The sequence below is a fragment of the Ranitomeya imitator genome, chromosome 6 (genome assembly GCF_032444005.1).
Source record: "Ranitomeya imitator isolate aRanImi1 chromosome 6, aRanImi1.pri, whole genome shotgun sequence".
NCBI lineage: Eukaryota > Metazoa > Chordata > Amphibia > Anura > Dendrobatidae > Ranitomeya > Ranitomeya imitator.
This window is the reverse complement of record NC_091287.1, coordinates 56,139,339-56,156,425: the sequence shown is the minus strand read 5'-3', so window position 1 is coordinate 56,156,425 and position 17,087 is coordinate 56,139,339.

The following is a 17,087-nucleotide window of genomic DNA, read 5'->3' as shown; positions in this document are numbered from 1 at the left end:
AAAGAACAACCGTGTCCGAAACAAGTTGCTTGCTGACCATCATGTCTTTGATTTTTTAAATTTTGATGGAATAAAGAAGACAACTTGTGATATATTACCAGAAGCAGGAACTCCTTTTCCTAGGAACGACTGACTACTCTCAGCACCTATCATGCTGGAGGAAAACTTATGGCTTTCTTATCATGCAGGAAAATAACCTTTGCGACACATATCTCCCCTCATATGTGGTTCCAGTGACATTGTCACAGCATTCAAAAAGAATATAGTAGGGCTTTAGAGATGGGTGAACCAGAACAGTAAAGTTCAGCATCCGTACCAAACACCTACTGTTCAGGCATGGACACTGATCACCTACTTCACCAGGAAGTCCGTGTTACTGTTTGTATTTAGCCCCCTGAACACTGGTTGTATGACAGAGCGGCAAACACCACTTCTGACCAGCGGTGAATCATCACCGCCAGTCAGAGAGACGCGGTTCCCAAGCTATCAAATGACAGCGTGACCCCACAGCTGTCATCAGAGGTATAAAGTTTACCTCCGGTCATTAGTGTCAGCTGATGGAACTACTGCTCCCATCAGCCGACGCCTGCTGCTGCTAATAACAGTGAGTTCAGGAGCGGCTGATGGAATTACTCATCTGCCGACATGTGCACTGTAAATAAATAATGAGGAAAAAGTGCTGTGGTTTCCCCTGTATATTTTAAAACCAGCAAGGCAAAAGTGACAGCTGGGGGCTACAATCCTCAGCTGTATGCGTTAGCAAGGATGGTTCTCAAGAATAGAGGGGTCCCCACTCCGATTTTTTAAATTATTTAAATACATTTCAAAAAAATGCCGTGGGGTCTCCCCATTCTTGAAAACCAGCCAAGCTAAAGCAGACAGCTGTGAGCTGGTATTCTCAGTCTGGTAAGGGGCAATGGGAATTGACCCCCCAGTCTTAAAATATCTGCCCAAAGCAGCCCAGAAAAGGCCAATCTATTTGATGCTCCAATTCTGGCACTTTGCCTGACTGTTACCAGTTGCCCTGGTGCGGTAGCAAGTGGGGTTCATATTTGTGGTGTTGATGTCACCTTTGTATTGTCAGGTGACATCAAGCCCACAGCTTAGTAATGGAGAGGTGTCTATAAGACACCTCCCTCCATAGAAAACTTTTGGAGGGAGTTGAACATCTGTGTTTCCCAGCGACAGGCCCAAAACATCACTGCTCTAGAGGAGATCTGCATGGAGGAATGGTCCAACATACCACCAACAGTGTGTGCCAACCTTGTGAAGACTTACAGAAAACGTTTGACCTCTGTCATTGCCAACAAAGGATATATAACAAAATATTGAGATAAACTTTTGTTAATGGCTAAATACTTATTTTGCACCATAATTTGCAAAATACATTTTGCCAAATCAGACAAGGTGATTTTTTCAATTTGTTTTCTCATTTTGACTCTTATAGTTGTGGCCTACCTATGATGTCAGGTCTCTCTCATCTTTTTAAGTGGGAGAACTTGCACAATTGGTGACTAAATAAATACTTTTTTCCCCATTGTATGAGGGCCAGATGAGTGTTTTTTTTAAGTTAACACATTCACAGTCCTTTTGAGCTACAGTAGATGCCATTTCACTGGCTGTGCACAAATGAAATAAAAAAATCGGGTTCTGGAAAAACCTAATTTTTAATGAAATTCCAGGAGAATTCAATTTGCCTCAAAGCGATTCACTCCTCTCTAATAAGCAATAATTGCTGTTGGATTATGTAAAACTAATACTTAGACTATGAGAGAATGCACCTGCCACTATTTGTAAAGGGCAACTAATGTGTGTTCTTGATCAATATTCTTTAGCATGCAACAATCAATACAAACCCGTGACATCACTAATGAGATAAGAAATCAATCACATCATTGAAAGGAGGGTAGAAAAGCGCATTTAATTTCAGAAGCTTTTGAATGAAATCTCATCAGGATTAGCATTGGGGATATTTAAAAATCTCATCAGGATTAGCATTGGGGATATTTAAAAAATTTCTATCTCCCAAGTCAAAATTTCATAATTTCCTGTTGTATTGAAGCCTATTTCTTCAGATTTATGTAGGTGAGCTAATCTTTAAAAATTCTCTTCTACAGAGATTCCGCAGAAATGCAAATTCATCTTATTTACTGTATATCTCAAACTTGAAGAATTGATCTATCCATGATGGATTATCTAAATTTGCATGACTCTGAATGTTGTAGTCATTGAGAGAAATTAATATATATCATGTGACATACTCACTCTTTATAAAAACACCATAAGTGACATTTTCCAACAAATGTACTAAGTCACTCATTATACAGCAAACGCATAGATAAAAATTCAGGTGGCAAGTGTCAAAGGAGGGTCTGATCTCTTCATCTGGTTGGAGAGTTCGAATAGTTTTAGTTACAGACTGTAAAACCTTGTTATAATTGCTTTCTCTATATTATAAAAAAATGTGCTATTATTATTAGTACAGTAAAATAAAATTGTTTTTCAGCATTTTTATGCCATTCATATGAATACTATTATACTATATGACGCTTTATTATTTAAATGTGTAATTGACCGTTCACCATTAAAACTAGAGATCATTGATCTTTATGGTGAATCCATTGTCGGTGCACACTGACAGCCTTCTAGGCAATTGATGAATCATCAAAGTTTCATCTATATTCATGGCTAATTCAATATTCAAATGTTTATTATTAGGCACTTAGAATGTTCTCACAAATAAGACAATTTCTATTAGCCCTTTAAACTATGGTAAGGCTCCTCAAGCTTTTGAGGACTTCACAACAAAAATATTGTGTTGTTCTGGGGTGCAACAGTGATTGAAATATATGACAAAATGGAGATTGTGGCCAATTTATATATATTTTTATCCTAAATTCAGTATAACATTTAAAAATGACTAAAAAGTCAATTCTGTAGCTATGGATATTGTAGATACATTTCCCTTGTCTGGTTACCGAAAAATGGGAGAGACCCCACATCGTTTTTTTAAATTATTTATTACTCATATATAAATGAACAAAAATGGCTTGTTCCCTCTTTTTTAACCCCTTCATGACCCAGCCTATTTTGACCTTAAAGACCTTGCCGTTTATTGCAATTCTGACCAGTGTCCCTTTATGAGGTAATAACTCAGGAACACTTCAACGGATCCTAGCGGTTCTGAGAATGTTTTTTCGTGACATATTGGGCTTCATGTTAGTGGTAAATTTAGGTCAATAAATTCTGCGTTTATTTGTGATAAAAACGGAAATTTGGCGAAAATTTTGAAAATTTCGCAATTTTCACATTTTGAATTTTTATTCTGTTAAACCAGAGAGTTATGTGACACAAAATAGTTAATAAATAACATTTCCCACATGTATACTTTACATCAGCACAATTTTGGAAACAAAATTTTTTTTTGCTAGGAAGTTATAAGGGTTAAAATTTGACCAGCGATTTCTCATTTTTACAACGAAATTTATAAAACCATTTTTTTAGGGACCACCTCACATTTGAAGTCAGTTTGAGGGGTCTATATGGCTGAAAATACCCAAAAGTGACACCATTCTAAAAACTGCACCCCTCAAGGTACTCAAAACCACATTCAAGAAGTTTATTAACCCTTCAGGTACTTCACAGCAGCAGAAGCAACATGGAAGGAAAAAATGAACATTTCACTTTTTAGTCACAAAAATTATCTTTTAGCAACAATTTTTTTATTTTCCCAATGGTAAAAGGAGAAACTGAACCACAAATGTTGTTGTCCAATTTGTCCTGAGTACGATGATACCTCATATGTGGGGGTAAACCACTCTTTGGGCGCATGGCAGGGCTTGGAAGGGAAGGAGTGCCATTTGACTTTTTGAATGAAAAATTGGCTCCACTCTTTAGCGGACACCATGTCACGTTTGGAGAGTCTCCGTGTGCCTAAAAATTGGAGCTCCCCCACAAGTGACCCCATTTTGGAAACTAGACGCCCCAAGGAACTTATCTAGATGCATAGTGAGCACTTTGAACCCCCAGGTGCTTCACAAATTGATCCGTAAAAATGAAAAAGTACTTTTATTTCCCACAAAAATTTTTTAGCCTCAATTTTTTCATTTTCACATGGGCAACAGGATAAAATGGATCCTAAAATCTGTTGGGCAATTTCTCCTGAGTACACTGATACCTCACATGTGGGGGTAAACCACTGTTTGGGCACATGGTAAGGCTCGGAAGGGAAGGAGCGCCATTTGACTTTTTGAATGAAAAATTATCTCCATCGTTAGCGGACACCATGTCGCGTTTGGAGAGCCCCTGTGTGCCTAAACATTGGAGCTCCCCCACAAGTGACCCCATTTTGGAAACTAGACCCCCCAAGGAACTTATCTAAATGCCTAGTGAGCAATTTAAACCCTCAGGTGCTTCACAAATTGATCTGTAAAAATTAAAAAGTACTTTTTTTTCACAAAAAAATTATTTTCGCCTCAATTTTTTCATTTTCACATGGGCAATAGGATAAAATGGATCCTAAAATTTGTTGGGCAATTTCTCCCGAGTACGCCGATACCTGATATGTTGGGGTAAACCACTGTTTGGGCACACAGCAGGGCTCGGAAGGATAGGCGCGCCATTTGACTTTTTGAAAGGAAAATTAGCTCCAATTGTTAGCGGACACCATGTCGCGTTTGGAGAGCCCCTGTGTGCCTAAACATTGGAGCTCACCCACAAGTGACCCCATTTTGGAAACTAGACCCCCCAGGGAACTTATCTAGATGCATACTGAGCACTTTAAACCCCCAAGTGCTTCACAGAAGTTTATAACGCAGAGCCATGAAAATAAAAAATAATTTTTCTTTCCTCAAAAATGATTTTTTAGCCTGGAATTTCCTATTTTGCCAAGGGTAATAGGAGAAATTGGACCCCAAATGTTGTTGTCCAGTTTGTCCTGAGTACGCAGATACCCCATATGTGGGGGTAAACCACTGTTTGGGCGCACGGCAGGGCTCGGAAGGGAAGGCATGCCATTTGGCTTTTTAAATGGAAAATTAGCTCCAATCATTAGCGGACACCATGTCACGTTTGGAGAGCCCCTGTGTGCCTAAACATTGGAGATCCCCCACAAATGACCCCATTTTGGAAACTAGACCCCCAAAGGAACTAATCTAGATGTGTGGTGAGGACTTTGAACCCCCAAGTGCTTCACAGAAGTTTATAACGCAGAGCCATGGAAATAAAAATAAAAATTATTTTCACAAAAATGATTTTTTAGCCTGGAATTTCCTATTTTGCCAAGGGTAATAGGAGAAATTGGACCCCAAATGTTGTTGTCCAGTTTCTCCTGAGTACGCTGATACCCCATATGTGGGGGTAAACCACTGTTTGGGCACATGCCGGGGCTCGGAAGTGAAGTAGTGACGTTTTGAAATGCAGACTTTGATGGAATGCTCTGCGGGCGTCACGTTGCGTTTGCAGAGCCCCTGATGTGGCTAAACAGTAGAAACCCCCCACAAGTGACCCCATTTTGGAAACTAGACCCCGAAAGGAACTTATCTAGATGTGTGGTGAGCATTTTGAACCCCCAAGTGCTTCACAGAAGTTTATAATGCAGAGCCGTGAAAATAATAAATACGTTTTCTTTCCTCAAAAATAATTATTTAGCCCAGAATTTTTTAATTTTCCCAAGGGTAACAGGAGAAATTTGACCCAAATATTTGATGTCCAGTTTCTCCTGAGTACGGTGATACCCGATATGTGGGGGTAAACTACTGTTTGGGCACATGCCGGGGCTCGGAATTGAAGTAGTGACGTTTTGAAATGCAGACTTTGATAGAATGCTCTGCGGGCGTCACGTTGCGTTTGCAGAGCCCCTGATGTGGCTAAACAGTAGAAACCCCCCACAAGTGACCCTATTTTAGAAACTAGACCCTGAAAGGAACTTATCTAGATGTGTGGTGAGCACTTTGAACCCCCAAGTGCTTCACAGAAGTTTATAATGCAGAGCCGTGAAAATAATAAATACGTTTTCTTTCCTCAAAAATAATTATTTAGCCCAGAATTTTTTATTTTCCCAAGGGTTACAAGAGAAATTGGATCCCAAAAGTTGTTGTCCAGTTTCTCCTGAGTACACTGATACCCCATGTGTGGGGGTAAACCACTGTTTGGGCACACGTCGGGGCTCAAAAGGGAAGTAGTGACGTTTGAAATGCAGACTTTGATGGAATGGTCTGCGGGCGTCACGTTGCATTTGCAGAGCCCCTGGTGTGCCTAAACAGTAGAAACCCCCCACAAGTGACCCCATTTTAGAAACTAGACCCCCCAAGGAACTTATCTAGATATGTGTTGAGCACTTTGAATCCCCAAGTGCTTCACAGACGTTTACAACGCAGAGCCGTGAAAATAAAAATCATTTTTCTTTCCTCAAAAATGATGTTTTAGCAAGCATTTTTTTATTTTCACAAGGGTAACAGGAGAAATTGGACCCCAGTAATTGTTGCGCAGTTTGTCCTGAGTACACTGATACCCCATATGTGGGGGTAAACCACTGTTTGGGCGCACGTCGGGGCTCGGAAGTGAGGGAGCACCATTTGACTTTTTGAATACAAGATTGGCTGGAATCAATGGTGGCGCCATGTTGCGTTTGGAGACCCCTGATGTGCCTAAACAGTGTTAACCCCTCAATTCTACCTCCAACACTAACCCCAACACACCCCTAACCCTAATCCCAACTGTAGCCATAACCCTAATCACAACCCTAACCACAACCCTAATTCCAACCCTAACCCTAAGGCTATGTGCCCACGTTGCGGATTCGTGTGAGATTTTTCAGCATCATTTTTGAAAAATCCGCGGGTAAAGGGCACTGCGTTTTACCTGCGGATTTACCGCGGATTTCCAGTGTTTTTTGTGCAGATTTCACCTGTGGATTCCTATTGAGGAACAGGTGTAAAACGCTGCGGTATACGCACAAAGAATTGACATGCCGCCGGAAAATACAACGCAGCGTTTCTGCACTGTATTTTCCACACCATGGGCACAGCGAATTTGGTTTTCCGTAGGTTTACTTGGTACTGTAAACCTGATGGAACTCTGCTGTGAATCCGCAGCGGCCAATCCGCTGCGAATCCGCAGCGGCCAATCCGCTGCGGATCCGCAGCCAAATCCGCACCGTGTGCACACAGCCTAATTCTAAAGGTATGTGCACACGCTGCGGAAAATGCTGCGAATCCGCAGCAGTTTCCCATGAGTTTACAGTTCAATGTAAACTATGGGAAACAAAAATCGCTGTACACTCACTTCTTTCTGCGGATTCCGCAGCGGTTTTACAACTGCTCCAATAGAAAATCGCAGTTGTAAAACCGCAGTGAAATGCGCAGAAAAACCGCAGTAAATCCGCCATAAATCCGCAGCGGTTTAAATCCGCAGAGGAACAGAATACGTGTGCACATACCCTAATTCTAACCCTAACCGTATTCTAACCTTAGTGGAAAAAAAAAAAATTCTTTATTTTTTTATTGTCCCTACCTATGGGGGTGACAAAGGTCATTTATAATTTTTTTTATTTTGATCACTGTGATATAATCTATCTCAGTGATCAAAATGCACTTTGGAACGAATCTGCCGGCCGGCAGATTCGGCGGGCGCAGTGCGCATGCGCCCGCCATTTTGGAAGATGGCTGCGCCCGGGGAGAAGACGGACGGACCCCGGCAGGATCGGTAAGTATGATGGGGTGGGGGGGGAGCATGGGGGGTGGATCGGAGCGCGGGGGGTGGAACGGAGCACGGGGGGGTGGAACGGAGCACGGGGGGATGGATCGGAGCACGGGGGGGTGGAAGGAGAACGGGGGGTGGATCGGAGCACGGGGGGTGGATCGGAGCATGGGGGGGTGGATCGGAGCATGGGGGGTGGATCGGAGTGCGGGGGGTGGAACGGAGCACGGGGTGGTGGAACGGAGCACGGGGGTGGATCGGAGCACGGGGGGGTGGAACGGAGCACGGGGGGGTGGATCGGAGCACAGGGGTGTATCGGAGCATGGGGGGGTGGATCGGAGTGCAGGGGGGTTGGATCGGAGCACGGGGGGGTGATTGGAGCACGGTGGGGCAGACAAGAGCACGGGGGGAGCGGATCACAGGACGGAGCGGTGCATAGCACTGATCGGAGGACTGGGGGGGGCGATCGGTGGGGTGGGGGCACATTAGTGTTTACAGCCATGGCCGATGATATTGCTGCATCGGCCATGGCTGGATTGTAATATTTCACCAGTTTTAATAGGTGAAATATTACAAATCGCTCTGATTGGCAGTTTCAATTTCAACAGCCAATCAGAGCGATCGTAGCCACGGGGGGGTGAAGCCACCCCCCCTGGGCTAAACTACCGCTCCCCCTGTCCCTGCAGATCGGGTGAAATGGGAGTTAACCCTTTCACCGGATCTGCAGGGACGCGATCTTTCCATGACGCCACATAGGTGTCATGGGTCGGATTGGCACCGACTTTCATGATGCCTACGTGGCGTCATGGGTCGGGAAGGGGTTAATAACCAGTTAAGGGAAAGCAGACAGTTTAAAGCTGTAGACCCCAGCTATCTTCTTTCCCTTGGCTGGTTGTCGTTTTTTTTTAGTTTATTTGTTTATTTAATGCTAATGAAAAAATGGCATGAATTCCCCCCTATTTTTAATAATCAGCCAAGGGAAAGTAGAAAGCTGAGGGCTGTAGGCACCAGCTGTCTACTTTCTCTTAGTTCCCTTGACTGATTATTAAAAATAGGAGGGATCCCACATGTTTTTTATGATTTTTTTAAATAATTGATAATAAAAAAAGGATTACAGACCAGAATGTCCATGCTATAAAATGTCTGTAAATGGAGATAATAATGGGTAGGGGTTTGCAAAAGAAAGAAAAATGGGAGTAAGAGCAGGATAATTGCCCTGTAAAAAAATGTGGATAAGGAAATTGCTTAAAATAACAGAGACAAATGAAAGATAAATAAAAATGAAAAAAAAAAAAAACATGAGGCAGAGGTCCAAGTGGAAGAAGGGGGGTGGAGGTGGATGTGATGATGGAAGTGGAAGGAGGGAAAGGGGCCCCCACTTATTTTCAGCAAATGACTTAACAACAATATAAACAAAAATTGTAGTAGTACTGTGCTGAAAAAACACTATGTGAAAACCCATCTGTGAGAGTACTGTGCTGAAGCCACTGTGTTTACTCTTCCCCCTCCCCCCCACCTGTGGAAGTACTGTCCTTTAAACAGCTGTGTGTACTCTGCAAATCATTTCTGTGACAGTACTGTTCTAGTACTGTGCTAAAAGTCGCTGTGTGTACTCTATACCCATATCTGTGGAAGTAATGTCCTTTAAGCCCCTGTGTGCACTCTGCACCCTCTGCCTGTTGGAGTACTGTCCTTTAAGCCGCTGTGTGCATTTTGCGCCCCATAGTGCTCCATACAGTATAAAACACACCCCATACTGCACCACATAGTATAATACGCACCCCATAGTCCTCCATGCAGTATAATACACAGCCCATAGTGCTCCATACAGTATAATGCACACACCATAGTCCTCCATATAATACAATGCAACCCCACATAGGAGCACAATGCAGCCCCACAAAATGTAATGCAGCCAGCCCCCATAGAATATAATGTTGTCAGCCCTCATAGAATGTAATGCAGGCAGCTCTATTGAATGTATTGCAACTAGCCCCATAGAACGTAATGCAGCCAGCCCCCATAGAATGTAATGCAGCCAGCCCCCATGTTTTAGCAAGCATTTTTTTATTTTCACAAGGGTAACAGGAGAAATTGGACCCCAGTAATTGTTGCGCAGTTTGTCCTGAGTACACTGATACCCCATATGTGGGGGTAAACCACTGTTTGGGCGCACGTCGGGGCTCGGAAGTGAGGGAGCACCATTTGACTTTTTGAATACAAGATTGGCTGGAATCAATGGTGGCGCCATGTTGCGTTTGGAGACCCCTGATGTGCCTAAACAGTGTTAACCCCTCAATTCTACCTCCAAGACTAACCCCAACACACCCCTAACCCTAATCCCAACTGTAGCCATAACCCTAATCACAACCCTAACCACAACCCTAATTCCAACCCTAACCCTAAGGCTATGTGCCCACGTTGCGGATTCGTGTGAGATTTTTCAGCATCATTTTTGAAAAATCCGCGGGTAAAGGGCACTGCGTTTTACCTGCGGATTTACCGCGGATTTCCAGTGTTTTTTGTGCAGATTTCACCTGTGGATTCCTATTGAGGAACAGGTGTAAAACGCTGCGGTATACGCACAAAGAATTGACATGCTGCGGAAAATACAACGCAGCCTTTCCGCACTGTATTTTCCACACCATGGGCACAGCGAATTTGGTTTTCCGTAGGTATACTTGGTACTGTAAACCTGATGGAACTCTGCTGTGAATCCGCAGCGGCCAATCCGCTGCGAATCCGCAGCGGCCAATCCGCTGCGGATCCGCAGCCAAATCCGCACCGTGTGCACACAGCCTAATTCTAAAGGTATGTGCACACGCTGCGGAAAATGCTGCGAATCCGCAGCAGTTTCCCATGAGTTTACAGTTCAATGTAAACTATGGGAAACAAAAATCGCTGTACACTCACTTCTTTCTGCGGATTCCGCAGCGGTTTTACAACTGCTCCAATAGAAAATCGCAGTTGTAAAACCGCAGTGAAATGCGCAGAAAAACCGCAGTAAATCCGCCATAGATCCGCAGCGGTTTAAATCTGCAGAGGAACAGAATACGTGTGCACATACCCTAATTCTAACCCTAACCGAATTCTAACCTTAGTGGAAAAAAAAAAATTCTTTATTTTTTTATTGTCCCTACCTATGGGGGTGACAAAGGTAATTTATAATTTTTTTTATTTTGATCACTGTGATATAATCTATCTCAGTGATCAAAATGCACTTTGGAACGAATCTGCCGGCCGGCAGATTCGGCGGGCGCAGTGCGCATGCGCCCGCCATTTTGGAAGATGACTGCGCCCAGGGAGAAGACGGACGGACCCCGGCAGGATCGGTAAGTATGATGGGGTGGGGGGGGAGCATGGGGGGTGGATCGGAGCGCGGGGGGTGGAACGGAGCATGGGGGGGGTGGAACGGAGCACAGGGGGATGGATCGGAGCACGGGGGGTGGAAGGAGAACGGGGGGTGGATCGGAGCACGGGGGGTGGATCGGAGCATGGGGGGTGGATCGGAGCATGGGGGGTGGATCGGAGCACGGGGGTGGAACGGAGCACGGGGTGGTGGAACGGAGCACGGGGGGTGGATCGGAGCATGGGGGGGTGGAACGGAGCACGGGGGGGTGGATCGGAGCACGGGGGGTGGATCGGAGCATGGGGGGTGGATCGGAGTGCAGGGGGGTTGGATCGGAGCACGGGGGGGTGATTGGAGCACGGTGGGGCAGACAAGAGCACGGGGGGAGCGGAGCACAGGACGGAGCGGTGCATAGCACTGATCGGAGGACTGGGGGGGGCGATCGGTGGGGTGGGGGCACATTAGTGTTTACAGCCATGGCCGATGATATTGCAGCATCGGCCATGGCTGGATTGTAATATTTCACCAGTTTTAATAGGTGAAATATTACAAATCGCTCTGATTGGCAGTTTCACTTTCAACAGCCAATCAGAGCGATCGTAGCCACGGGGGGGTGAAGCCACCCCCCCTGGGCTAAACTACCGCTCCCCCTGTCCCTGCAGATCGGGTGAAATGGGAGTTAACCCTTTCACCGGATCTGCAGGGACGCGATCTTTCCATGACGCCACATAGGCGTCATGGGTCGGATTGGCACCGACTTTCATGACGCCTACGTGGCGTCATGGGTCGGGAAGGGGTTAATAACCAGTTAAGGGAAAGCAGACAGTTTAAAGCTGTAGACCCCAGCTATCTTCTTTCCCTTGGCTGGTTGTCGTTTTTTTTTAGTTTATTTGTTTATTTAATGCTAATGAAAAAATGGCATGAATTCCCCCCTATTTTTAATAATCAGCCAAGGGAAAGTAGAAAGCTGAGGGCTGTAGGCACCAGCTGTCTACTTTCTCTTAGTTCCCTTGACTGATTATTAAAAATAGGAGGGATCCCACATGTTTTTTATGATTTTTTTAAATAATTGATAATAAAAAAAGGATTACAGACCAGAATGTCCATGCTATAAAATGTCTGTAAATGGAGATAATAATGGGTAGGGGTTTGCAAAAGAAAGAAAAATGGGAGTAAGAGCAGGATAATTGCCCTGTAAAAAAATGTGGATAAGGAAATTGCTTAAAATAACAGAGACAAATGAAAGATAAATAAAAATGAAAAAAAAAAAAAAAAAAACATGAGGCAGAGGTCCAAGTGGAAGAAGGGGGGTGGAGGTGGATGTGATGATGGAAGTGGAAGGAGGGAAAGGGGCCCCCACTTATTTTCAGCAAATGACTTAACAACAAAATAAACACAAATTGTAGTAGTACTGTGCTGAAAAAACACTATGTGAAAACCCATCTGTGAGAGTACTGTGCTGAAGCCACTGTGTTTACTCTTCCCCCTCCCCCCCACCTGTGGAAGTACTGTCCTTTAAACAGCTGTGTGTACTCTGCAAATCATTTCTGTGACAGTACTGTTCTAGTACTGTGCTAAAAGTCGCTGTGTGTACTCTATACCCATATCTGTGGAAGTAATGTCCTTTAAGCCCCTGTGTGCACTCTGCACCCTCTGCCTGTTGGAGTACTGTCCTTTAAGCCGCTGTGTGCATTTTGCGCCCCATAGTGCTCCATACAGTATAAAACACACCCCATACTGCACCACATAGTATAATACGCACCCCATAGTCCTCCATGCAGTATAATACACAGCCCATAGTGCTCCATACAGTATAATGCACACACCATAGTCCTCCATATAATACAATGCAGCCCCACATAGGAGCACATTGCAGCCCCACAAAATGTAATGCAGCCAGCCCCCATAGAATATAATGTTGTCAGCCCTCATAGAATGTAATGCAGGCAGCTCTATTGAATGTATTGCAACTAGCCCCATAGAACGTAATGCAGCCAGCCCCCATAGAATGTAATGCAGCCAGCCCCCATAGAATGTCATGCAGCCAGTCCCCATAAAATGTAATGCAGTCCCCATAGGATGTAATGCACACAGCCCGTATAAAATGTAATGCAGCACCATAGAATGCAATGTAGCCAGCCCCCATAGAATGTAATGCAACTCCATAGAATGTAATACAGCCAACCCATATAGAATGTAATGCAGCACCATAGAATGTAATGCATCCCCATAAAATGTAATGAAGCCCCATAAAATATAATGCAGCCAGCCCCCATATAATGTAATACAGCCCCCATAGAATAATGCAGCGAGCCCCCATACAATGTAATGGACCCCCTCCATAAATTAATACAATACTTACCTATCCTCGTTCCCCGCTGCAGCGTTTCTCATCACTTCAGCAGCTCCACTGACTGACATAGTATGGTGTGCGATGACATCATCGAACCTGCTGCGTTAGAGACAGATGGGGATGATTGAAGGCGGAGAGTGACACTCTGCGGGGTCTGCCGCTATTCGTGGCGCATCACTGGAGCCTGGTCTGCCTGCCCAAAGGCCTAAGGGGATTACTAACCTTTAAAGGTACCGTCACATTAAGCGACGCTGCAGCAATATAGCCAACGATGCCGATCGCTGCAGCGTCGCTGTTTAGGTCGCTGTAGAGACGTCAAACACGGCAACAGCAGAACGATGCAGGAGCGATCCAGTGACGTACTTATTGTTCTCGCTGGTTGTTCGCTCCATGAAAAAACATTGCAGGCATCGTTGCTTTTGCTGTCAAACATGACGAATCACGCCGACCTGATGACCAAATAAAGTTCCGGACTTCTAGCTCCGACCAGCGATGTCACAGCAGGATCCTGATCGCTGCTGTGTGTCAAACACAACAAGATCGCTATCCAGGACGCTGCAACATCACGGATCACTGTCGTTCTCGTTGGAAAGTTGTTCAGTGTGAAGGTACCTTAAGCTGCTGTGTGTACTCAGCACAAATAACTGTGACAGTATTGACCTTTTAGCCACAGTGTGTACTCTGCACCCACTTGCCTGTAGAAGCACTGTCATATAAGCCGCTGTGTGTACTCTGCACCCATATATGTGGAAATACTGTCCTTTAAGCTGCTGTGCATATTCTGCAACTCCTGCCTGTGGGAGTACTGTCCTTCAAGCCGCTTGGTGTTCTCTGCACCCCTCTGCCTGTGGGAGTACTGTCCTTTAAGCTGCTGTGTGTACTCTGCACTCATATCTTTGGGAGTACTGTCCTTTATGCTGTTTGCACTCTGTACCTCTCTGCCTGTGGGATTACTTATTGATACTTTGAGCCGCTGTGTGTTTTGTAGTAGTATGGGATAAAATAATTGCCATCATGCATCTCGTTGCCATTTATAGGCCAAATAAATATTTTTTCTGGACCAGTGTGTGTCTTTTAGAAGTCTGGGAAATATACAATTGGGACCATCCATCTCTTTTGCTATTTGTAGGTCAAACCAATAATTTTACTGTACCGCTGTGTCTATATGATTAGTGTGCATAAAAACTATGTGTATTTTTTTTTGCGAGTAGTGTGTCTAAAAAAAAAATTTACTTTGCAGACATCTGTCCCATTTGTGGGTCAAAAAAATAATTGTATTCTATCGCTGTGTCTTAACGAGTAGTGATTCAAAAAATGTACTCTACTCAGCAGCCGTCTTTTTACGAGAAGTGTGTCTAAAACAAATTGAACTCTACCGCTGTATCTGTATGAGCTCTAGCTGTGCCTGAAAAAAAAATGGTTTTAACATAGCTCCCAACCATCCCTCATACTGCGGGACTGTCCCGAGTTTGAGGCTGTGCCCAGCAGTCCTGCACGGGACTCTACTTCTCCCGCACAGCCAGCAGGAGAAGCAGCCGACACACCCCTTGTATTAGGCCGTGCCCCCTCCATATCTTCTTTTTCCGGGGCGGTGGTTCAGAGAAGGAGAGAGGACATTCTGAGGTACGTGTACGTGTGTGTGTTGCACACATACATGAGGGTGGCCCTACTCTGCTGTGCTTACAGTACAAGGTAACCAGGAGTAGTGGCAGCAGTTAGAGCAATCCAGTGCAGCCTGTTAGTCATAGTCACAGTATATATATATATATATATATATATCCTTTATATACTACAGCAGTTATGGAGTTGAGCCAGTAGATAGTGGTGTTGTCTGAGTACATGCAGAGTTTGCAGAGCTGGGCTACATTGCAATTTATTATTATTATTTATTATTATTATAGCGCCATTTATTCCATGGCGCTTTACATGTGAGGAGGGGTATACATAATAAAACAAGTACAATAATCTTGAACAATACAAGTCACAACTGGTACAGGAGGAGAGAGGACCCTGCCCGCGAGGGCTCACAATCTACAAGGGATGGGTGAGGATACAATAGGTGAGGGTAGAGCTGGTCATGCAGCGGTTTGGTCAATTGGTGGTTACTGCAGGTTGTAGGCTTGTCGGAAGAGGTAGGTCTTCAGGTTCTTTTTGAAGGTTTCAATGGTAGGCGAGAGTCTGATATGTTGTGGTAGAGAGTTCCATAGTAGGGGGGATGCGCGAGAGAAATCTTGTATGCGATTGTGGGAAGAGGAGATAAGAGGGGAGTAGAGAAGGAGATCTTGTGAGGATCGGAGGTTGCGTGCAGGAGAGTACCGGGAGACGAGGTCACAGATGTATGGAGGAGACAGGTTGTGGATGGCTTTGTATGTCATGGTTAGGCTTTTGTACTGGAGTCTCTGGGTGATGGGGAGCCAGTGCAGGGACTGACAGAGGGGAGAGGCCGGGGAATAGCGGGGGGACAGGTGGATTAGTCAGGCAGCAGAGTTTAGAATAGATTGGAGGGGTGCAAGAGTGTTAGAGGGGAGGCCACAAAGCAGGAGGTTACAGTAGTCGAGGCGGGAGATGATGAGGGCATGGACTAGGGTTTTTGCAGATTCTTGGTTTAGGAACGTACGGATCCGTGAAATATTTTTGAGTTGGAGGCGGCAGGAAATGGAAAGGGTTTGGATATGTGGTATGAAGAAGAGATCAGTGTCAAGGATTACCCCAAGAGAGCGGGCTTGTGGGACTGGGGAGAGTGGGCAGCAATGTGCAGGATCTGTGAGGCAGCAGTGTGGACAGCGACAGGTGGTGAAATCTTTGCCTGCATTGTAAGCAAAGCTGCTAGGACACATCTACAGCCCTGACTGTATACTGGCATCATCATGTGGGGCCATTATACTGTATGCAGCATCATGTGTGGCCATTGTACAGTATGGCTTACTGTGTGGCCATTATACAGTATGAAACATCATGTGTGGCCATTATACAGTATGGAGCCCTGAGTGGGCATTATACAGTATTGAGCATCATGTGTGGCCATTATACAGTATGGAGCACTGTGTGGCCATTATACAGTATGGAGCATCAAGTGGGGCCATTATACAGTATGGAGCACTGTGTGGCCTTTATACAGTATTGAGCAACATGTGTGGCCATTATACAGTATGGAGCACTGTGTGGCCATTATACAGTATTGAGAATCATGTGTGGCCATTATACTGTATGCATCATTATGTGGGGCCATTACACAGTATGGAGCACTGTATGGGTATTAAACAGTATTGAGCAACATGTGTGGCCATTATACAGTATGGAGCACTGTGTGGCCATTATACAGTATGGAGCACTGTGTGGCCATTATACTGTATGGAGCATCATGTGGGGCCATTATACAGTATGGAGCACTGTGTGGCCATTATACAGTATCATGTGTATCATCATGTGTCAAAGGCCATTATACTGTACACAGCATCATGTGTGGCCATTATACAGTATGGAGCACTGTGTGACCATTATACAGTATTGAGCATCATGTGGGGCCATTATACAGTATGGAGCACTGTGTGGCCGTTATACAGTATGGAGCACTGTGTGACCATTATCCAGTAGGGAGCATCATGTGGAGCCATTATACATTATGGAGCACTGTGTGGCCGTTATACAGTATGGAGCACTGTGTGGGCATTATACAGTATGGAGCAT